We start from the raw sequence: 24,506 nt of genomic DNA on the forward strand, positions 1-24,506 counted from the left end.
TTATATGTATATATATACACTATGTTAGACATATCCTGTAGATTACGGTAATCGAAGAGGGAGTAAAACTGGAAAAGAGGAAGCAGAAGAAGTAGACGAAGAAAACATGAAACCAGCCGTAAAATAACTTTTGGTGGTACATGTATTTACGATAAAATTTTGGGGAAGAAAAATTTCTCGAGAAGCAAATGTCACGCTTAAGAAAATCTTGGGAAAGGAGCTGATATTTGGTGGAGGACTAACGGTAGTGGTAAGAGCATATATGTATAGACAGATGGGGATGGGAAGCGCGCGTACGTACGGGAGTAAAATAAATGTGTCGAAGCAGGTGGAGGGTCGGAGGGGTGAAAGGGAAAAGTCCTTTTCGGTTTAGGGGGCAAAATCGACAAAGGAATGAGTCGTACAAGTTCAAGGATGCGGAAAGAGTGACGAGGAAGGTACTTGGTTTTCGAAGCGTAACATCACGAGTTCTGGGTACTCCCAGGAAAGTGCTCACAGCCCTACACACTGCGCCTATAACCAGCAACCAGCATCCCGCATTCGGAGTATTCAGCATCCTGCCTGCATACCTGCATCGTTGCACGCCTGCATAGCCCTGCATTCCTGCATCGCTGCATACCCGATGGGAAAGGGAAAGCTAGCACACGCGTTCGATGTTTCACGACTCTGCATTTTTCTCCCCAACCCCCTTTTCATGGTATTTCTGTATTTCGCGACGACAGTTTAAGTAGCTCTCCGTTTCTACACACTCTCTACTTCTCCACCCACCGTACTATCATCCCCTCCTTCGCTGACTCACTTACCACCCCCTATTTACTCTCTCACTCGTGCGAGACAGTCTCTGCATTGCTGCACAACTCCGCGCGATCTCCATCCTTACAGCCCACCCTCTCTCTCGTTTTCCCCTACTTCATCTTCCTCAAGCTCCACTCCTCACGGACTCTTAAGAATCCCTGATAATTCAATTTTTCCTGCCATCTTGACTCCTTTATTTTCATTAATCCAATCTTTATCTTATCCTTATCTAATCAACCCCCTCCCCTCGACCACCGGAACGAAGCCTCCTCTTCCTCGTGATATATCAACTTTTCCCTCCACTATTTACTCCAACTCGATTTTTCCTCGATCAATTACATCTATCTCGTTGTCTCTCGTTTTGTCCTCCGCGCTCTAGCCAACCAAACAAGCGCGCGAGATTGCCCTCGAATTATCTTTTTACAATACTCTCTAACTTTATTAGAATTGACAAGAAAAGGAAATCAACCTTGCGTGTATACCTATATTGCACATGGTATACCGGTATTGACGCTGCGCTACACTGCAAAAACCCAGGTGAAATGGTATGGCGCAGTGATAACCACTGGAGCCTTCGACGTATGTGACTTTTGCCGTAGGACGATATTGAACCGCTGAAAATTGAAACCATCGAATAATCCAATTCTTCCAGGTACGTTGATTCCCTTTTTTTATCAATTGAATTTTCATTCACTCCTTTGATCATCCAACCCGTTAACAAACCTGCCTGGTATTCTTCTAATTTCATAATTCAATTTTCATTAATTTCATTGGTTCGTCTGGTTGTTATAATTGGTCCTTTATATGGTATTTATCAAGTTTCCTTCAAGAATTAATTTTCCAATGTTTCATCGGTTCCTGAATTTTTACAATTTGGTACGTAGAAAGAATGCGCACGCGAACAATGGGAGAAGCAGCCTTTGAAATTTTTTCAGAAATAGGATACAGTCAAGTATGAGACTTTACAATGGAATACGAGTGCTTCGAAGTATTTATATTGTAATGTAACAAGTAAGAGCTAGGGTAGCTAACAATAAGCGTTTTGGCTTTATAAATGTACAATAATTGGCGTCAGCGCAGCTCTCGATGGAATTAGCATTAGTGATTATAAGTGTGACACTATACGCATATCATTGATGTTTGGATCAAGAAATCAGGTTAAAGACGTTGCATACAAGTATCGTAATATCTGTACCATTTGCAGACATGCAGCTTCAATTAAGAACCCATATTAAATATCTTAAGAGCTATTCAAGTGCCTGATATGTGTTAGAGCCTTTTCCTATTACTATATCGTCGATCGTTACATACATGCAATTTCATCAAATCTTTCTATATTTCTATAGCACACTCTATGTATAATAATTATATATTTTTAAAATAACATATTTTTTCTGTGCTATATCCGGGGCAGACACAGATATTGATTCCTTTAATTAAGCGATGAAAATAATCGTACCGTTTGTTTGATGCAACCTAAATTAAGAATAATACACACTCAGACATTCGACCGAACCGAGAATACTTTACTGAATATGGACCATATGAAAATCCCAATAATACGTACTGGTCTTCCGAAGAAGTAATGGAGCAACCGAGCTCCAGCCGGAAATTGCCTAGAAATTGCAGGAAATATGGAGCGATCTTACGGTCGGCTGAGCACGTTTACGGAATCGTGTTTCCCGTACCCCATTAGAACCTTTCTTAGTCTCTCAGAGAAGAGGCCATATTCTCATTTCAATAAATTATCTTTCAGCCGAACAAAAGTTCCAATGATAAATCATCGACTCAATTAGCGAATATATATATATAGGTATTTCGAAGATGCGAGTTTCGTTGCCTTATTGGATGATCGGTCTAAAAGCTGGTAGTTCGACGGACACTTGGAATTTCCATACTTTTGTCTTTTTACGAGTTTTCAGGACCTGTTGTGCGAAAGTTGTTGCTTCGATACAGCGGCGCTATTGTATAGAACTTGGACGATTGTCCGACGATAGTGCCCTCGCCCAAGTATCGTGTTTCTATAGGCGATAAGAAAAGTGTCAATAAAGAAACAAGTGGAAAGGAACGAGAGGAATATTGTTGAGCAAGTCTTAAGATGGAGTGATTTAGGTAAGCAGGCAGGGGCTGGCAGACAAGTGTGCTCTGGATCGAACGAGTATCCGTCTGGGAAGACCTAAAGGGCACGAGAGACAGGTAGCGACATGCAAAGTGGAATAGATTGCGAGGAGATAAAACGAGGAGAAAAATGCAAAAGGTTAATGAATCTCTACGCCGAGATACAGAAATGTACTGGTAAACTAGACCACTATTGATTTGTAAAACTTTTATCTCTCCCTCCATTGTGCCACGTTTGAAAAGCACTGAAAAACTTATGGACCAATTTTCTTCGAAGGAAGTTCGCGATAACGTTAAGAGTCATGCTTGTGTTCGGAGCGTTGTTTTATCACTTTGCTTGAAAACTGGGCCTCGTATATATCGCGTCATGACCGGACAGAACACGCGAGCCAAGTTGTAGGTAGCTCCCTACAGTGTGCATGTGCTATATGGCGCCATAGTCACGAGGTCGATGGGTATGGGAGACTGAGCAAAAACGCGACTTAATTATATAGGCATGATTGTTGTTTAGAAAATTGAAGAAAAATTTCTAGTTTAGAAATACGGGCTAAAAGTGAGAAAATGAAAAGCGGTTGAGAATGTGTTGAGTAAGCTTTCGAGTGTAGGCAGAGGCCTGCTTTGGCTGAAATTGGTAAAAAAAAGAAAAGAAAAAGAGTAAATGGTGGAAGGAGCTGGGATGAACTAGGAGAAACTATTATAAGGGAAGAGGGGGTGGGGGTGGGGGGAGGGTGGCTGTACCAGCTATATTGCATTGTGGCGCGATGTGGTGGGACGTACGTTGGCAACGAGACTCTGTGCTATGTACAAGGTATAGAGAGTTGGTGGTAGGGTAGGTAGGTAGGTACTGGTAGGATAGTGTGGAAGACCTGCGCGTACCGGGCAACCGGTGACGAATCAGTCGGCGTTAGAAACGGCACTCGTGTTCCACGCGTCTTTACAGCACGGAAGTAATAGCTTTCCTTACCGTCTTCTTCCCCCACTAAAATTTTCTACACCTTCGACACTTCTCCAAACATTTCGCGTATCACGAGAAATCTTCATCGGTGTTTAGTGAAATGTTATGTGATACTTGGATAAAACTTTCGAATCCCCCCTCCTCGTTCACCCTTCGATCCTTCCGATAATTTACCTAACCTTCCTACGCTCGTGAGACGACCCTTTAAAATCACGCGGTATTCACGATCGCGTAATTATCGCTCCATTCTTTTATTCCTCCTTAATGATATTACTATAAAATAATAATAATCCTAATAGAGATTGTCGTTATATAACCAAGCTCTATCGTACGTATCATCGTCACGTTCGAGTTTAACGAGATTACACATTTTAATCGTGCTCGCTGACTGTATCAATTGTACCATGTATATATGTACACGAGAGGAAAGAAAACTGTTTTGGTGATTTCATTGAACACGTTCTGCGATCGCCACTGTACGGTCTAATGTTGAGTGACCTGTGAAAACCACTGTCATTGGATCTTAACAAGATACAAATTTCTACCGATCGACCGAATCGCGTCGTTAATAATAGTAAGTAGCAGTAAACATGGAATGGAGAATAAGCATCATCTTTCACTTAACAAGTACTTTCCTCTTCCTTCTCCTTTATCAAAAACAATACGTCACAATCGATCATTGTCTTCGACAGATAAATGGATTTGCGTTTTCCAAAGGTACCCCACAGGTATCCGCAGCCATTGAAATGAGAAAGATCGAATTGTAATATCACATCTTTTATGGAAATTTGTACAATTTTATAAGTGAAATTTAAGGATTGTCGAAAAATTGTTCTTGCGAATGTTTTTGCATTAGGGGAAACGAGACTTGTGAAAGAAAGAAAAACCATCATGCGAATGGTAGTTTTAGAAGAGAAGTGGAGAGAAGAGGTTTGGGTAATGGGTGCATGTGTGAGAGGTCGATTGCTTTTAGATTGCATCCTCCACTCGGTGCTTTATTCGTAGAGACGTTCTCTCTTATGCTAACCAACGTTTGGATTTTCACTTACACATATCTCATGCCATTACTTATGACTTCCACCCTAACAATTCATTTGTCGATATATCGATCTCACTTTAAAATTCAAGTATGCAATTATATCGTTTGATCTACTTTATTAACAGTTACACCATATAGTGCAAGAGTTGTTTTAAATTCTTAAACTGAGGAATCGAGCCGAAGTAACTTTAAATAGCTGATTAAACGTTCGTTAAATTGATTATAAATAAGAGAAAATGTCGACTGGCTGCTGATGCTGAATGAATACGGTAGGACAGGAAGTCGATCAACGAGCTATAGTACGATTATCTCTCTATTCCCTCACCGTAATTACGCCGCTACAACCAGCATGCCTAATTAACGTTTGGAATTTCGAGAATCGCCCCAGCTCAATAATGCACACAGGATATTAGGAAAATTTGCTTAGGCGGAATAGGAATACGTGTTATTTTCAGCGCATGTTTGCTTTTTAAAGGATCGATATATAGCATTTCCTGTATTAGGATCCTGCTACAGCGCGCTCTGATTTCTCATCATTACATTCGTTATCCGGATAAAGTTGTATTTACAAAAATCTCTATCAATCCGCCTATAGCCGTAATGACACATCCATCTATCATTTTCAATTTTTAATCCGTACCAGACACAATGATCAATTGGCGATGGAGCACTTGCCAACTCTCTATATTTAACGGATCTCTGATATCATAGACACTAATCGATAAACAATTACTGTACGATAAATTGCGAAACAATATCACTGACCAATATATATTGGACCACTCGTGTTTCACCTCATACTCACCCCTCGTTTCATTTCATCGAATTAGCACCATTGGATTACTTTGACACATACATATATATATATATATATATATACATGCACCTACATACTTAATCCATTGATTAAAATTGCACTGAAATTTTGATGAGCCCGATCGCGATATCTACGTCTGGATCTGGAATCTTTCTTCTTCGAAGCGTCAACAGATGGATCGACCAATTTAAACTGGACGATTAGATGGGGCTCCGAGGAGAACTTGGGTCTTAATGCGAACGAGGTCATCTCGAATCGTACTACCGATTCATCAGAAGATCTTTTAAAATTCAAATGCGAATTCAAACTGACTCAAGCATAAACTCTTGTAGGAATGAACAAGAGGATAGTACACCGCCTCAGGCAGGCCAAAGAATTTCAAGAGAAATCTTACCCTGCAGTGCCGAATAAAATATTAAGTATTCACGCTTGAAAAAGTCTTTATCCCATTTATTTAATTTCATCAATTTTATTCACTCTTTACTTATTTCACCGACGTGGCTTAATTTCATTCCATCGGGCGCGCGTCTCGACTCGATCCTCTTGCTGTTAATATCCAATTTCTCTCTCTCTCTCTCCCTCGTTTTTAGCATACGGTATTTACAACGAGCCACGCGTTTTCCGGTACATCCTAAAGACATTAAATTTCGAAAATATTCGTGTAACGATGTTTTTTTTCATAACACATAGGCTGTTACACGCTGGACCCTTCATACCCTTCACTTTTTCAACGACGCATAAAAGAATTCATAAAGCGCGTGTAAAGTCACGGTCGATAAAGCTGATAGCGGTATGAGTTGCACGCGCAAAAGATAGAACGCTGTAGAACGGAGAAAGGGGGAGAGGAAGAAAAAATTTCGATAGTTTCATATCACGTTTACGAGACCATCGCGTCAAAGATTTTGCTGTGATGGGAGAGTAAAGGTGGGAGGCTGTGGAAGGACCCTCCGAGCGAAAACCTTTTTCATCCTCAAACACCGCGGCACCGGTTATATAAAAATATTTTATTACGATAGTATTCGGTTCAGTATTATATCAATATAGGTATTTGCTATCATATCGCTCTAGCTCTTCTATATATATATATATCTATATGTATATATAATGTATTATTATACGAGCTTCTGTGGTATTCCTACAGTCGATATTTCCAACGATACCCACTTGCCCGATATCATCTCAGGGATGCCACAGGATTATTAAAATAATGAGAAAAACTGTCTCTAATAATTTTTGAAAATTACCGTTGATCTCAATTAATTATATCGACAGTCTTTTATTTTTGTAAAGCCCCGACTTTTTCTTCCTTTCGCTATAGGATATCGATAGGGAAAAACATGATTGGAAATGAAAGATGAAAGAGAAGAAAGGGAAATGGTTATTGAGGCTATTTGTTGAATGTGCTTTATTCGTAGGACCACGATTATACGTACTATATACAGGAAGATGCCTAAGTATCAATGTTAACGGCGACTACATTTTCCAGCGAGCCCCGAGCTCGTCACATATATACTTTGATACGCCCAATGCTATTCCCGGGGCTTAGTTCTAATGGCGGATTCTCGCGGCTCCTCCCTTTAGACCGTTATCTACGATTCTGATCCTTCGTCTGAAACGAGCAGCTGAGCTATGATAGTTACTCAGCTTCCGCAGTTGCTCTCCTCCACTGCCGCCAAACACTATCCGAGCCACTGGCTCAGAGAGAATCCACCCTTCACGAATTCCCATGTGGCCACTGAGTGATTCTTCCTGTTTTCCTTCCGACGCTTACCATCTACCTCTCTCTTCCTCTTCACCGTGCCCTTATCTCCTTTCTCAGTTTCCTCCCCCCCCCCTCCCTCCCCCTTTTCCCATACCTTCACCAGCGTACTCAATTATGCTTACCTACCTGCTCTTCCACCCTGGAGCTCAGCTGTAATAATACAGTTTATTTTGAAGAATTGTTCAATCGACGTGGAATAACAATCGATAAAAACTGTTTTTCTCGAGGGTTCCAGGGACACAAAGTTGGTTAATCGAGTAGATCCCTGATGGTAGTATAAAAGTGCAAGTCCGAGGAGAGCAAGGTGTCACCGCCCCCCCCCCCCCCCCCCCCGACCTATGTACTCGTTCAGTCGTAACATGTACCACCACTACCACAGGGATTGTACGTTGCGAGTGGGAGGGTGGGTGTGGATATAAAGTGGTCGAGGAGGAAGAGGAAACTGGGATTTGTGTGTAGGTTGGCGTCTGTTGGTTAGAGTGTGAAGACATAAAGTTGGCGTATAGTGGAAAGCTGCGCAGACAGCGCATATGTATACGCGATGCTCCTGCAAGCTCGGAAGAGAAGCTCGCAAAGTTGAGAGACGAGCTTCTGCGGAAATTTCGATCCGCCCTTACACTCGCATCGATTGATGGAGCGCATCCCAAGTTGCACTCCACGAAGCATTCTACTGTAACGCCCCAAGAATTAGTCGAAGAACCAAACTAGTGATGTAATGTTGTATTACTGTCGGAGCTTTTTATACCTGTCCAGCTAAATTTTTTATTCCAAACGAACCTTAGCTTACCTGCAAAATCACTTCTTGCCAAATTTATCCCTCGACTGTTTCGTCCTTCGATCAACAAGTAACGGCCACTATAGTTGCCGTTATATAGTTTACACAGAGAGGCACAAAATTCTACTCGAGATTCACTGCTAAAACATATACGAAGCTCCAAAGGCGAGCAAATACAATTGTATAGCAACACGCCACCGCGAAAGGATAATGGTAGTATAGAATATATACAATGTCTTTCTAATTTCGTGTCAATTCATTGTCAAACATGACTGACTTAATGCTAGGTAAATATACCGGTTCTACGCGCGTTTGTAAATTAGCTGATAATTAGTTGCTACCGTGTCAGACACCAAATATTATCGTAAGTCTGCGGGTAATTTCGCGAGTGAAGCTTCCACAATTTTTGCGCTATTAAAGCTTTCTTGCTGCTATTCTCGTACTTCCTTAATCGAGCTTAATATGACGAAGAAAAACGTGTGATGACGAGAGTGCAGCAGGATTTTCACACTCGACGCAACAAAAGTTCCAAAGCAAAACTGACACGAGCAGATGATGGATGAGAGATTTCTGCAAAACACAAAAACACACTGATTGCAGTAACTGAAACACAGTCATTACTCAAAATTACAGAAAAATTCCAAGAAAATATTGCGTGACTTCTTTTGGTCTTTTCCTGAAATTTAGAGGACATATAAAAGTATACGGTAAAATTGTTAACCCATTTTTCTTCTTTTATAATAAAATTTCTTATCAATATGTAAAATCACAGCATTTTAGTGGCACACGTGTAATTTTTACATGAAAAAAATGAATAAACTACCATCGAGAAAAAAATTTGGCTAATATATTTCAACTATAGAATTTACTCTCAATTCTCTTAAAATGATAATAATTAATTTCTTCATTAAATTTTCACCATATATATTCTTCGTTGAGGTGAATGACGATGTAGTGTTGAAAATTTGATCAATACTTTGGTATTTACCATTATCAGATATTTACTCGGTAGGAATTAAATTACTCCTGGATTTGGTTAATTGATAAACTCATTTGATTAATATTAACTTGTGCAAAAGTATCGGAGATACAGTGCTGGCAATATAGTTTTTGTGAAAATTGTTCTGATTGGTCGCACCAGCCAAAATGTAATATCGTTTGAATTTCAGTAGGAACCACAGCTTGGTGGTTGCGTTAGCCACGTTACGTCTACCCTAGCTAGATCACTAAAATATTCCTGCGAGCTTTAGTCACTGCCAATTTCCCCTGCAAGCGTTGATCGCCTGCACGTGGTCTCACTCCGTTGAATAATAAATTTACAGTCCTTGTCACGCAGTATCTGCCAAGCAACTGTATTTTATTTCCAATGAAATACAGGTTTTGATCATTAGACCAAAATGAACTTAAACCTTGAACAATGCTTAAACTTTCGTGCTGTACTTATTATTCCTGTCCCGTACAAAGCAATCTCAGCAATGTTAAATACTGTGAAACGTGAGGTAAGACGTGGGTTGTTTATTAGACGACACACATAGCTATACGTACACACGCTGGCGAGCACGCACACCAGTGAAAACACATGCATGTTTGAAATTACCCTTCGTTTAAATTTGCCACACTCTCCCGTCTCTGATTGCCCTGTCGCCGTCAAGCGTTGGTGCTGCCATGTCATAGTGCAGCTTTACTTTTTTATTACATAAAATCTTGCCAAAGAAAAACGTGTTCTTTTTGTCCCCTTTGACCTGAAAGCCTGTAAAACACGACAACTTTGAAATATTCCTTCGTTAATAGGAAAGTTGGTCAAACTTTGAATGGTATAGCAACCTTGTAACATTGTATATTGCGATCAGCACAATTGAAGTAAATCAAAATGGATTCTTATATATATTAGGGTCGTCGTTAAAAAAAAATTTTTGGCGGATCCTTAAAAAACACTAGTATTTGATGAGAAACTACAGTCGTTGAAACCTGCGGCCTGACAAATGATGGAAACACGTGCCTCAATGCGATCAAATACAATTTTCGAAGAATTTTACAGTTTTTCGCAGATAACTCATTAAATATTCGATTCAAAAAAAGATGCACATAGCCATTTCTCTGAAGAATTAAATTCTACATAATAAAGGTTCTATATATTTTTCTTCTAGAATGCATACTAATCGAGATATTCCTGAAAAATCGATCCTCTTTTTCGTTTATACACATTATATTGATATGTTTATATGAATAATTATTTTTAGTTTACCGTACAATTAACATATTTGATTAAATTAAGAGAAATAAAATGTGTAACTACAGCGAAATAAGAATAACTACTCATATGAGCATGTCAATATAATGTGTATAAACGAAAAAGAGGATCGATTTTTCAGGAATATCTCGATTAGTATGCATTCTAGAAGAAAAATGTATAGAACCTTTATTATGTAGAATTTAATTCTTCAGAGAAAAGGTTATATCCATCTTTTTATAGAATCGAATATTTAATAAGTTACCTGCGAAAAACTGTAAAATTCTTCGAAAATTGTATTTGATCGCATTGAGGCACGTGTTTTCATCATTTGTCAAGCCACAGGTTTCAACCACTGTAGTTTCTCATCAAATACTATCGTTTTTTAAGGATCCACAAAAAAAATTTTTTTTAACGACCACCCTAATATATATATATATATATACATATACAGGTGTATATTGGGTATTAATAAGGTACGCGTAGCGCGAGTACTCTTGTTGAGAAAAGTAATTAATTTGCAGAATATAATTTATTATATATATTAATATTATCTTGTACGCGCTTTAGCGCATCGAATAAATTGTGCAATGTTATTTGTATTTATATACATACGAATAAGGTAAGGGTAGATTTTGCATAATTCTTTTCCATGGCTGATATCACGGTACATGGTAAGCTATATAGGTTGCGTATGTGTGTATATGGGTAGGTGCCATTCTAATGAATTAGAGTAGCGTGATTAGAAATAATTCTTAAGAGGTGGAGCGATTTGAGGAGAGGCTAAGGTGTAGAATCGTCGGCTGTTCAAACCAAGTTGCGTCTGTCACGCAGGGAATTTAGTGGTTCTCGCGGCAAACTGTGTAACGAGACGTTAATATCGACGCCGTTTCGCGTTACAAAGAATAACGACTTGGACGAGTACGAAGCGGGAACACGCGAGCCAGACTCACTGGCTTTCTGCTTTGTCCGCTTATCTCGAAACTTGCAGAAACGCCACTTTATGTGCCGATTTGTGATTGTGATAACTCCTTACAAGAATGGCATTTCGCCTAATAACGCGCTGTATTCTGCACGCGACTCTCTCGGTTTTCTTCATCACCATCCGAAATTTTTACCTCTTCGGTCCCCGCGTCCTTCCCCCCCCCCTCCTCCTTTTTTTTTCTTTCCCTACGTAAAAAATGTTTGGAAACGAAGGGGTTCTAATATCTCCCCGCTTTGGTACATAATTACGAAATCATTCTGCATATAGTACTATTATTAATATCGAGTGACATTTTTTTTTCAGAAAATGTAACACTAAAATTGATTTAATTATTCAAATTCAGTCTTCCAATTATAGGATTTAACTTGCTACGTTTTAAATCATTCGAAGATTATATTTCTCTTATTTGTTCGAATAAAAATCTAACTACTTGCGCTATCTGATACACGTAGAGGTTTGTGTTAAATACACTCAAATTATGTTTCGCAATAATTTGTACTAAATGAATTACGGTAACCTTTTTTTGTAATAATATCCTGTCGCGTATTATTTATTTGACTTATCTCTTTATATTTTTTATTAGACTCGGTAATAAATTTGAATCTCATGCGTTTAACAATAAGTATTTAATAATTTCGTATTATAAGCAATAAATTTCAAGGGTCTTAAAAGCTTACTGCGTGCATTATTATGCACTCTGATACCAATTACTACTACTAATTAATTTTATGGCGCTATAAATTGATCGTAAATCTTGATTTTATAGGTTTTATGTATCTTTTTATTATTAAAAATCCGAGCGAAATGTAAATAGCTATAAGCATGCAAGGATTCTTATTTCCAGAATTAAATCAATAGGTGAGATTAGTTTTTATTGTTTAAGGTAATCTGAGATTACCATGGTTTTTCGCTAATTAATTGACCAAATTGCTAAACGAAACACTGTTTGATTGTGAAAGACCGCGCTATAATTCCCACTGATTAGTCTAAATTAAAGGAGTGGACCGAATAATTAATTAGCAACGTTAAATGTTGAAGGTAAATTAATTGGCGATTGTGAATGGCAGATGTAGAAGTGGAGGACGCGCGCGGCGCAGCACATATTCAAGCAGGAGATTTCCAGGGATCGGTGTTCAGGGTGGTTAGCTACGTCTTTATCGATTGGTACATTAGCTCGACGGGCTTGGTGGGTATACAGCAAGCAACGGGCAAAGCCTTGGATATCGCATATGTCCCCGATACGCGTCCGTAAACGTATGCTAACACTATATTTGCGGAAATGTGCATACATAATATTCTAGTTGCTGCAGTCGACCAAGTAATTTACATGATAGCTAGAACTATCGTTACAACAATTTATCATCACATACCATACCTATAAAGAGATATCGTTTCTATAACTTATCATCAAACTTATTTACTATTTTACATACCATAATACATTTTGTGATCACATTTAATCCTTCGTCGAGTAGATCCTATATCCTTGGTCAATACACGTTAGCCTAATTAATACAATCTAATATAGCCTCATCCCCTTTATTCAAATTGCTTCATTTTTGTTGCAGATTGTTCAAAACTTTTAATCCACCCATTCATCCCAGTTAATCCTTGCTGGTGAGTTTCGTAATAAAGCTAGTACAATTTTTTGCATTTTTCCTTTTTTTTATATTATACCAATAACAAAATACGTTTCAGCGTGTCTTTCATTCATCCTAGTACAATTAGTATATGTGTGTGATCATTATAATAACAAGTTGATTGTACTCTCGCAGACTCGCTTGTTTAACTTTGATATAGAGGATATGCTGTAAATCAACCTGGCAGGATCCTCCTGGATGCTTTTACTATATAATACTACGGTTTCTATTTTATATATATATATTCATATATATTTTTACAATCTACCAAGTAAATTCTCCCATTAAAATTCACGAATCGTATATGTAGCTATATATATTTACGACGCGGGATCACAAGCTAGGTCAAGAAAGGCTAAACCAGTTTCTCACAGATGTTATTGGCAGAATTAGTTCACATGTCATAGTCAAGGGTATATATCCTTGTCGGGATTACTCAAAGATTAAGTGTTTATCAATTTCCAATAGTTACATTGGTTAATTCCAAATTGCTATCTAGTTTCCTAAAATTGAAGCCATTGGAAATGTTGCGTATTAGTTGATTTCAGGAAGGTGATCGCTTAACTGCTTGTCGTCGAATCGTTCGAGATCAGGTGTGATGTTTTTGTGCTGATAGATCGTTGTGTTTATAGAGAAAAGTTTTAGGAAAGGAAGAAGAAAGGTAATCAGGTTTTTAAGGTGGTTATATAGCTACCGAAAGAGGTTTGGTATGGGAGAGTGGGTAAAAGGATAGGAGGGGATAGTATTCTCGTGTCCCATGTCTTGTGAAACGTATGGCCGCATTAAGATTCACGATATAGCCGTGTTAGGTGGCAGGTTAGGCTGGGTTCGAAAAGGATAGACTGCTCGTAGGCGGCTGTTATTGGCAGAATTGGTGCACGCGCCATAATACGAGAGAAAGGGGATCAAGGGGGTTGGAAAGGGGTAGAGAAGGCATGCAGGTATGGCAGAGCGTAGTACGTATACGGATAGAAGACGAGCAGAGGTCAGTCGCATTGGTTCGCTTGTCTGCGTTCACTTACACAGACACTTCGTATTCACTTCAGCCTAATGGATCATAGCACCATTTAACACTACTCACTACAGCAATCAATTCACCCATTGCTGTTATGTATATTAATATATAGGTACGTGTCTCTATATCTATATATCCATATTAATCTAGTCGTCATTATTTAAAAAGTCTACACAAAAAAAAGAAACTATACTTTTATCGTACATATGTATATATATTCTCTATTTTTGCATCGATCACAGTAATCGATTTCGATACGATGGCTTACTCATAATACATTTGTGGAGAAAAATTGAGCCAGATGTCGATAAAAGAAAGCCTGGGTTTTCTCGTCACAGCCCTTATTCCATATGGTGCGCGCGCTAAACCGATGGAGTCCTCACTTTGCTCTGGACTTGAAATTATTCCTGTAATACTTGGTAGCATATGTTTCACATCTCTACTATATTGTTTCATCAAAAACATGCGCCAACCGCAGAAATAGATTTCCTTCCAGTATCCTTTCGAGCTCGCAATCTTTTTTCATTACTCGTAGGATGACCGTTTGAAGAAATGGATCAACATTTTTCCTGCTTTCATAACGAATAGCTAATTTTTCACCCCTGTATCGCGCTACGTCGAATGTGACCCAAATCCTTCACCTTGATTCATGTGAAAACATTTCTTTCCTACATTTTCGCACACTATATTAGCTACGCATTTGCTGATACCAACGTACAGTCCTCTTTCTTTATTTTCTACGTAACTTTATTTCAACCCTTGTAAAATCAAGCTACACTTGTTGACCGATGAGCGGTGGACAGCATGGATAGTTTCGAGGATAGATAAATGAATCGAGATGAAGGAACAGGAAGTGTAGGTCGATCAAGAAAATGAGCGAATTTTCAATCAGAGATCGAGAGACCGATCAGAAAAGTTATATGTGTGTGTGTGTTGTGTGTGTACAAGGTTGAAGCTAAAATGGAGCCTAAAACGTAGGTGGATAGTGGGGGGGGGGGGGGGGGGGTCGATGGGTGTGGAAGAGCCCGGCCAGTAAAGGATGGAAGAGGGAATTTGGAGAGGTAGGTGCAAGCAGTCGCTGAGCAATAAAACACAGAGAGCGATAAATCGTAAGTGGTCACAAGGGTGGTCGTGTTGGTGTCGCTGAGCGGGCAATAATGGGTGCCTCATGACCGGGCAAGCCATCCTAGTGCCTACGGCCGAATAGTCGAGTGCCAGGAAGGTATACTTTTGGGCCCAGATACGATGAGAATGAAGAGTGAGAAAGATAGCTATAGAGGTTAAAAGAGAAATCCTTGTCTGGCCAGTGTGTAGCTTCATACACTGATCTGTACCACTAGTCTGATCCATAGCTCTGGTCTCTCTACTGATGCCATTGCGATAGCAGCACGCGATGCCACACCGCCCATCCTATCCTCCGGCTATTTCCATACTTTTGCCCTCCTCGCCCCCACCCCTCACTTCTTCTTTTATTCATCCCCATCACCTCTACGCAAACTTCTCCTCTCTCCCACACTATCCTCTTACGTATATATTCCTTTTATTCCAATTGAAACATTCGAGTTATCAACCGAATTTATAATACTCTCTCTCTCGCAATTTATATTACTTCTATCGTGCAAGCAATTGACAATATTTACGCTTCTTTTTCCACGTTTTATTCCTTAAAGCATCACGCCTTTTTAAATTCATCCCTCCCTCTCTCTCTCTCTTTACTTCACGCTTTGTTACTTAAATTTATTTAAAGCTTGTACTCTTTTAATGACTGCCAAGTGTTTTCTTCAATTAGTAGCACCTGTTTTTTAATGTCAAATCTCGTGGTTACGGCTCGATCCTCTTACATTTCGACCCTCTTACTCCTTTATATTAAGCAAACCTTTGTGCACAACCTTTTAATATTATATAGCACTGCGCTTACCCTTCACCCACGCGCGTCTACCCTTCCTCCAGTTTTATTCTTTTATGCACTTGCCTTTGTATATCTGCTGTAAAACGAAAAGAATGATTTATTTTCAATTTTTTCGAATGAATATAACGCTTTGTACCGATCTATTGTGTCCGATTCCCTTCCTTCCCTACTGTATTACTTTGTCATGCCACCAGCCTAGCTTGCGGCTATACTTCAATTTTTTCCCTCTTGTCTCTTTTTTTTCCTTCCCCCCAACGCTCTACTTCTGTACGATTCTTTCTTACCCCCACTCGTTTATTTTTTCACGGTTAAAATTCTCAATTTTGTTTCCTTCACTTTATTATTCGTTACAATACTGAAAAAGTCACGAATTTTCACGCTCTTATGATGCGAATAAAATCGTTCAGAGTAGAGGGCAGGAGAACTTTGGTTGCTTGTATTGCTGCATTATTAATATTATTTTTACTTTTACGTAAACTGCAGACGAAAACGATCGAGATCATTTAGTTTGTTATCTCCTGATAAAATAGCAGACTTTAATAGGACAAGGATTCAATACACATCACAACAGTAATAAATGCAAAGATATTGAGAATTTTGCTTCTATTATTGAAAGCTTAGGATCAATTATTACGTTGAATAACTTCCGCCTCATGGTCGAGTCGCTTGATCTTCGGGTAACGAAAAGTACCTGAAGAAACTCGATAAGAACAGTAAAAAGATCCAACAAGATTCAGCTGCAGTAATTGATGGGGCATACTCCTGTGTCGCTATTCGTTTTATCAAATTGTTCGTAAGCGGAACACGGGGTGTACGAAATATAATTTACATCGGGAGTGATATTCGCGAGGCTGTGTTTATAAACGTAGGGGTTAGTATACGATGTCCCGGAGAAAGAGGTCCGTTGATTCATTATACATTCAGGTTTTCTACATTATTTCACAGTTCGGCAAGTGCCGCTTCCCGAAAGACGTCGACGTTCGTCGCCTGTGTTTACGAGTCTCTCGACGAAAATGGAAAATGTCGAGAATTCTCCCTGGCACAAAACACCCCCTCTCAGTGTACGAGGCAAAAGCAATCTGCAATACTCACGTTGCATCGAGAATAGCTTCCGCTTTCTGCATTTGCCTCTTATTCTTTCTTATACTCTCAAAAAGATCAACTCTTTTTTCAACCAGCTTCTACCACCTCGTGCCTCCCCCCCTTCTCTCATTCCATAATATGTACAACTGCTGCTACTGCGGCCAATGACCACAGCCCCTCTATAGCTCCTGTATTTTTTCTTCTCCTTCGCTCCCTCCTCTCTTTTTTTCACTCGGGCTTCGCGAACTTTAGCCTGACACCTCGTCTCGGTACAGGGACTCCAATATTTTCCTCCTCAGCAGAAAACGTGGAGTGAACTTCAGGAGAGCTGCAGGTGTATTTTCAGCCTCCTCCTCCTTCTCATCCTCTAGCCGAGAGAGCTAAATATTCTCTGGTTACTCCAATCAAACAAACACGTGTAAAAGTTTCTTGGGCGACGATTACACGATGCCTCCGAGAGACTGTAAACTATTACTCGTTCACGTTACAGCATTGGTAAAGTGCAACATAAATTAGGTGTAGTTATACTAAATACTGTCTGGGGCACTAAAACGATAAGGTAACAACCACGTTATAATTCATTACGATAAGACCAGCTTGAAAGTGTAGAAAGATGTGCAAATAAATATCCGGCTGGCTCTATTTTCTAGGATCATATCCCGCATTTAGCGAAGAAACAATTTGCCTAAAGCTCTCTATCTCTCTCTCTCTCTCTCTCTCTCTCTCTTCCACTCTCTTTCTTGGTGCAAAGTACCCGGCTTCACCTTTGCAGCATTATCTTCATAATAAAATTATGTTTTCATGTCTGAATTTATTATCTCTGCTTGAAAGTTAGCGTGAATATGTTGAGAGAGAATAGTCGCCAGCAGTGGGCCGCTAGGACGACTTTTAACATTCTTATATAGCATGGAATATTCCATAAGCTCTCTAGGGTACAGTTTTCGTTATTGCTGATCCTTTGCCAAAACGAATCTGGCTTGCTATGCTCCAGTGTCCCATTTCCAAAAGAGCTTAAAAATTTAACGGTCAATCGAATTACAAAGTTACATTAAATCGATTTTCCTATTTTAATCTCATCTCCGTAAAATCATTTAATTCGCGATGATTCCGTGCATTGCTTGGGGAGGTATAAGAGTCAACTAAAAAAAAAGGGAGGAAAACCGGATAGAGATGTTACGGAGATTAATAGTCCGAGGGAATTTAAAAATCAGTGTAGAGAGATATAAAAAGATCGAATGAGCTAATTTCGAGGTAAAAATTGCCTGAAATAACGCAATTTATGGTTTCTAACGTGGCGCGCTGGTGAATACGATTTTTACGATTGCAGCTCGTTATCTTTCTCCATTCTGGCGTGTTTTTCACTCGAATATACATTCTCCGTCTCTCTGCCTCCTCTGGTCACTCTTTTTATTCCTTTTTATCGCGGATAGCGGCGTTTCAATCGAGCACTCATTGATATGTACATCAGAACTGTGGAATTGCAATTGTATAGTCGAGCGCGAAAGAGGGAAAGGAGAGGGGAATGAGGGGAGGGGAAGAGGAAGGGATTGCCAGTGGAGGAGCGCTGGCTTGCGCACACGTGTCGCTGGAACAACAACAAGGCCGTAATGTAAAGTAAATATCGGTCCACGCGCGCGTCGCAAATTCACAATCGCGTCATAACGAATCGAACGTTATTCCAAACGTTACCTGCACGTTCGCCCGCTAGTTAAATGCCTCTATATTCATGCGCCGGTAAATAGTAATAAATTTAGATTGAATTGGATATTTACAGGCGCGTCGTAAATAATTGAGATTGGTTTACGCATCATCGTGTGCCGAAAAAGCGATAAGCTATACTACTGAACGTCGGGCCGGTCGGTATCGGTGCTGTGCCAGTGGTTCTACTACTGGCTGACTGGAGACTGGCCCTACTCCAGCCCGACTACTGTACGCTCTCCGTTACCCTGTAGCCTAGTGGAAAGAAAGATATGAAAACGCCAGCTGAGAAGCGTTCGAGCAAATTCATCGTATTTCCCGAAACTTTTTAATCGCTTCTACCCGTTGTGCTGTGTATATACATAGCTACATTATATATTCTCCATCAATATGGAATTTTCCAGCATTTCTCTCATCCTCTCTCTCTACATACGTCCATCGCTCCATAGAGTTGGAAATTTCCATAGCTCGATCGCTAATTTTTGCCCGTTACCTCCTACCCTACCCTTATTGCTTCACCAGACTAAACGTTAATGCGAAATCGCTCGCGCGAACCTCAATCATTATTTCACTGCAAACTGCAGATCCTAAACAGCAATTGTGCGTCAGGTAGCTGCCACAGGACGCGTGTAATTTCACGTTAGTTATACCTCTGAATGAAACGTGGAATTAAACTTCGTTGACCCTATAATTGTAGTTTCTCAAGCACAAATTCATATATATATATATATATATATATATATAGTACTTTGGTTAATGGAAAGAACAATTAGCTATAGAAGAGCGAAACCATCTAATCCGGTGCAATATTCATAATGGGCATTATTAATGAAAAAGTAAAGGGAAAGTTATGATGTTTTTCAATTGCGAGTGGACTCGTTGATATTACAAGACCGGCAGGGAGCAACTACTCTTGATAGCTAGATTGTTTGTAGCTGAAGCGCTGAAATGCAAATTTACTTAATGCGAAACACAGTAGCGTCAGAGTAGAAAAAGATAAGAAGTCGACGCTCCCGAATCTTTCTCCCATTAGCAGACATTGCTTTGCTAACGAGTGTACTTAATTCTACGTTGCCCGTACTGCCAGTGACATGAGATTAAAAACGTTTACGCGAATATAACCACGTGATATAATTTTAGCATTCGGCTGCATTCGATTTGCATGTACAAGTACTATATACGCTATGATATATGTAGTATATAGTGTTCGCACAGTAGCATTGACATATTTATACGTGTTTTCGTTTAGCCATTGCTACCAAAATCTTCTTTTTTTTCTCCTTTCATTTATTAAAAATGTATATGCTCGAATTTATCAATTGGTGTCCCGTTTTGAACTTTCAACTCTGGAATAAATTAAGCTGGGTTAGGAATATATAGTACGCACATCCCCTTATTGATTTATCGTGCTCCCGTTTACTGGCATAAATCAGTGGAACACGGTACAAAATCGTAATTTATTAAGTAGGTAGTAATGCTCGTTTTAAAGCACTAAATAAAATAGGGAATTACGTTTGAGTTTTAATCAGTGATGTAGAATAAATGAAATTAAATCTTTGATGATTGCTAATCATATTTTACTCATTACTTTTAATTGTATCGTATATTAACAAAATGCCAAGTATTTGCCCTAACGTATTAATAAATCAGACTAAATTTCTTATATTAAATATGAGTATACTAAAGTTACTTGTGCAATCTCAACATTCAAATAGACCTCATCTCTTTGAGCGCTCATACGCACGTCAATCTGACTTGATATTTGTTTAACGTCGAAGCACGAATGCTGAACGTATTACAGTGGGTATAAATTTATAGCTAGTATTACGAAAATTAGTGTAGAATATTAATGCAAGTCGATGTGCGGATAAAGATAAGTTATATAAATAGTATATGATCTATTTAGTGCAGTGCTTGAAATAATTTTACCGAAGAAATATATTAAATATATAATATCTGTTACACGAATAAAGTTTCCTGGAATGTAACGACCTTGATCATCAAACGATATCAAACTTTCATCTTGATCACATTCGGTATATACTATTGTATAAAGATGTACAGTTAAATTCTAAACCACAAAAGGTATCTGTTAAATGGAATACTTCTCGAGTAAGAGTATAAAAGTATCAAGTGGTTAATGTTGAAGTGGTTATCGGCATAAATCATTGTAGAAATTAAAAGAGATTCTTCAGACATACCGTGATTTATTATATATAAATAATGAAATAAAATTGACAATCCTTTTTTCTTTTTAGATGTTTTTCTCATGCATTACTAAAATTATCCGTCTGCTTTTGTGTGCATAAATATTTCATCACCTATTCTATACAGCAGCAAGCACATAAATGTTTCGAAATCATGCAATTAGTTAAGACTGGTCTATATTTACAAAAGCTCTTATTTTTATTAGCTTCTTGCCAAACTTATCCAGCGGTTATCAGAAAGAATATGTAGCATTAATTTTATCAGTACAAAGATGACTTTCACTTTACCGTAAAGCCATTACAGTGAAAACCGAGTATCTTTTTGCGAACCATTATGGCAAGTTTCTACATAAAAACGATAAAGTTGTGCGTTTCTCTTAGGTAGGAAAAACAAAGAATGCATAATAAACACTTACAAATGTGAGGTGCCACGCAGCTAGTGCACTTTAGCAATTGTTTTCGAAACAACTTTAGCAGGGGTTTTCAAAACTTTGGAATGAATCGAATAATTTGCTAGGAAATAAAGTGTCTAAAAGAAATTTACATACCATCTACCATTTGACATTTTTCTAAGGATTAGTTTTCACTCCATGGCCCTTTAGCAGAAATTCAAAAAGTTCCATCGTCAGCGGGAACAGTTTAATTAATGAAGCCACCCGTCGTAACTGAAATAGTTTAATTTAACTATGGACGAAAAGGGTGTTAACAGAGTTTTCAACTATTCATAAATAAATCAAGTCTATTACACAGGAGGATTAGACGTAGTTTCCTTTATCAGGATCTGGGATGACTGGTAGGAAGGAAGAAATGATAAAGGAAAGTAAACAGATAAAAAAGAGTAGTTGAAAGTGGGAAGTTGGTCGATGTTGGACACGCTTTGGCACGATTTCAAAGTAGAAATGAAAATGCTGTACACTGCGCAGAGTCATGTTTCGCGACGTCCACCGGCCCTAGAATGTGCGAAACCAGTAAATTTATTATAACTAATCAGTGCTTACGACGATTATCATCATAAATAACGAACGCATAAATTTCTGCATGAGAATTTCGAAGATGTGTTAGATTCGCATGGAAATACTGTATGTAGCAGTTCGTGCATGGATTGCCCATGGTTAGCCTGCTGGGCAAGAGAGAGCCAGCTCGTAGGATTATCTATCAATCACAGCCACGCATACCAACGCGTGTACATTAACAAGAATGCGCGTATGCACATAGATACATGCGTCTCTCTCTTTGCCCATCCCCGTGTTGCAGCCCTCGCAGAGGTCGCAGTTGCTAGCGTTCTCTTGTAGTATTGTTATAGTGCTGCAGTAATGCCCAGTCGCGCCACAGCACAGCTACAGTTGATCCTACGAGGGATCATCCACCGAACGTGATAGGTTTGACAGCATCGATTTCATTAATTCCTAACATTCTAACTACGGTGATAAATGCGCACATTGCGCCATATCAAATTGATATTACGAAACTCCGCGTTGTACCCACTGTAATTAAACTTTCGACGGGAAACTCATTAAAATTTTCTATCTGTATCCATGCCTCATGATATTTATGTACAAAGGCACTGTCCTACAAAAGTTTCCTCGTGCACCAGAGTTGCGGCAAAACAAAAATTATGACTCTGCTTGAAAACGAGAGATAATAATCTATCGTGTCAAATAATAATTTAGTACGAATTTATTAAATTATTTCACATTAATTAAATCATTCTATATCAAAGTTTTTACATTCAAGTTCACAAAAGCAAGAATTCAATAATAATAAAAAGGAATTTAATAAAGTTTCATTGTATTAAATTAAGTTAACGGAAAAAGAATCAGGTTTAATTTCATGCATATACAGGAAATAACGTACAGAATTTGCGTTATGCGAATTCTACTGCAGTTTCATATAAAATTTGTTGCTTGTAATTGTTGAAAGGAATAATTAATTTGTTGTAAAAGCATTATAAGATGAGAAAACATATATATATATATATACAATATTAGAGAGAGAGAGAGGGAGGGAGGGAGAAAGAGATTTAATTAAAATATAAGAAAGTTAGCGTATTTGGTGAAATTCAATTAGATTCTGGTTTCTGGCAGGGATCAGTGCAGGATAAAGGAGAAGGCAGGCAGTCGGGCAGACATCGAAATCGCCGACATAGCTAATTTGTCGGTTTATGCAACCCTCCTTTATTCAAATGTCATTGGCATTTAATCCGAAGAAACTTTCATGTATGCTAAAGACATACGTATATACTTTCATTCACCTTCTGATTCGAATAAGTCCGTACGAAACTCTGCCCGAGACCCTAATGGCCCCCAACGGGCCTTTCAAACGGTAAACGCATCTCGCGCGCACACGCCCTAGCCAAGCTTCCTAGATATCCGGTTTATTCTAATACGAACCGCTCGCTGTATCTATGAGAATGCATAAAATATAAAGCCTCTCAAGCGAATACCATCGGAAGCTTTCGATGATGATAACGCGCTCATGCCTATATCCTACACAACCTCTTTTTCTCAATCTATTTCTCCATTTCTTTTTCTACTTACTATATACTATCCTACCTCCCTCTCACCCTCTTACACCCCCTTCTCTTATTATTCGTCCTCTACCTTTCTCTACCCCCCCTGCTCAATGGCCACTTACCGAAACTTCCACTCGGATCACGATCTTCCCCTTTAGATATCATCATTCCATAGAATTTATAGTGCCTATGTATTTATACTCGACTGCTAAACTTTCGGTACTATAGCAATTGCCTATATATTCCACCCATCAACAGGATTTTTCCAAAATATACTTGGTCCACTTTAAAGGACAAAGCAACGTCGATTCCCTGAAAAAACGTTTTATTTTTACCGAATTCAAATATATTAATATATAGGAATCATTTAACAAAAGTTGCAAAACTTTTATTTCTTTCCTCTTTCAATATAGTACAAGGAAAATTCTCGTTTGTACTACTCGAAGAATTACGTGAATCTTATCGAGTTTCATTGAACCGGAAGACTTGCTATATTTGTGCTACAATACGCACGAGAAAATCTTGGATCTAAATGGTTTTTTTGCAAATAAATACCCGCTCGATGTTTGTGCAACAAACATTTTTTATTAATGGAGATGATTCTATAGTCGGAAACACGTAATATTAATAAATAATGAGAGCGTATTCTCGACTTGTATAATTCGTCGTACAACTGTCGCCTACGGGAATCATATATATATATATATATATATATATATATATAAATATATGTGTACTAGTCATACACCGTAAATAATGCTTAGGTAAATATGTGCAAGAAATTGTCTAGACACCTTTTCATTATTTAACGCCATTCCTAATAACATCCATGGAGAGAATATCCTGCTGTCTTTCGATATTATAATAATAATCTGCCGAGAGGATGACGTACTGACCTGAAATGTAAATCAATCAGTGTACTCTCTAATTTGTAATCAAACATGCTTTTTTAAATAAATGTTGAAG

General features: G+C 38.6%; 1 protein-coding gene across 3 annotated transcripts in view; it reads left to right on the forward strand.

Moving 5' to 3' along the window:
• The first annotated feature begins 3,872 nt into the window (after positions 1-3,872).
• LOC136772160 (transmembrane and immunoglobulin domain-containing protein 1-like) overlaps positions 3,873-24,506 on the forward strand; it is an 81,373-nt gene continuing 60,739 nt past the window's right edge. Inside the window, exons 1-2 of one of the 3 annotated variants that reach the window (XM_066724926.1) lie at positions 3,873-4,442; positions 13,045-13,093. The gene's annotated coding sequence lies outside the window, so the exon portion shown is untranslated. Of the gene's footprint in view, positions 4,443-13,044; positions 13,094-14,169; positions 14,244-24,506 lie in introns of those variants that run through there. The other 2 variants (XM_066724929.1, XM_066724928.1) reach the window with 2 other exon arrangements.

The sequence above is a fragment of the Prorops nasuta genome, unplaced genomic scaffold (genome assembly GCF_024137725.1).
Source record: "Prorops nasuta isolate Cenicafe-Biocafe unplaced genomic scaffold, Cenicafe_Pnas_1.2 PNAS00003, whole genome shotgun sequence".
In the NCBI taxonomy this organism is placed as follows: domain Eukaryota; kingdom Metazoa; phylum Arthropoda; class Insecta; order Hymenoptera; family Bethylidae; genus Prorops; species Prorops nasuta.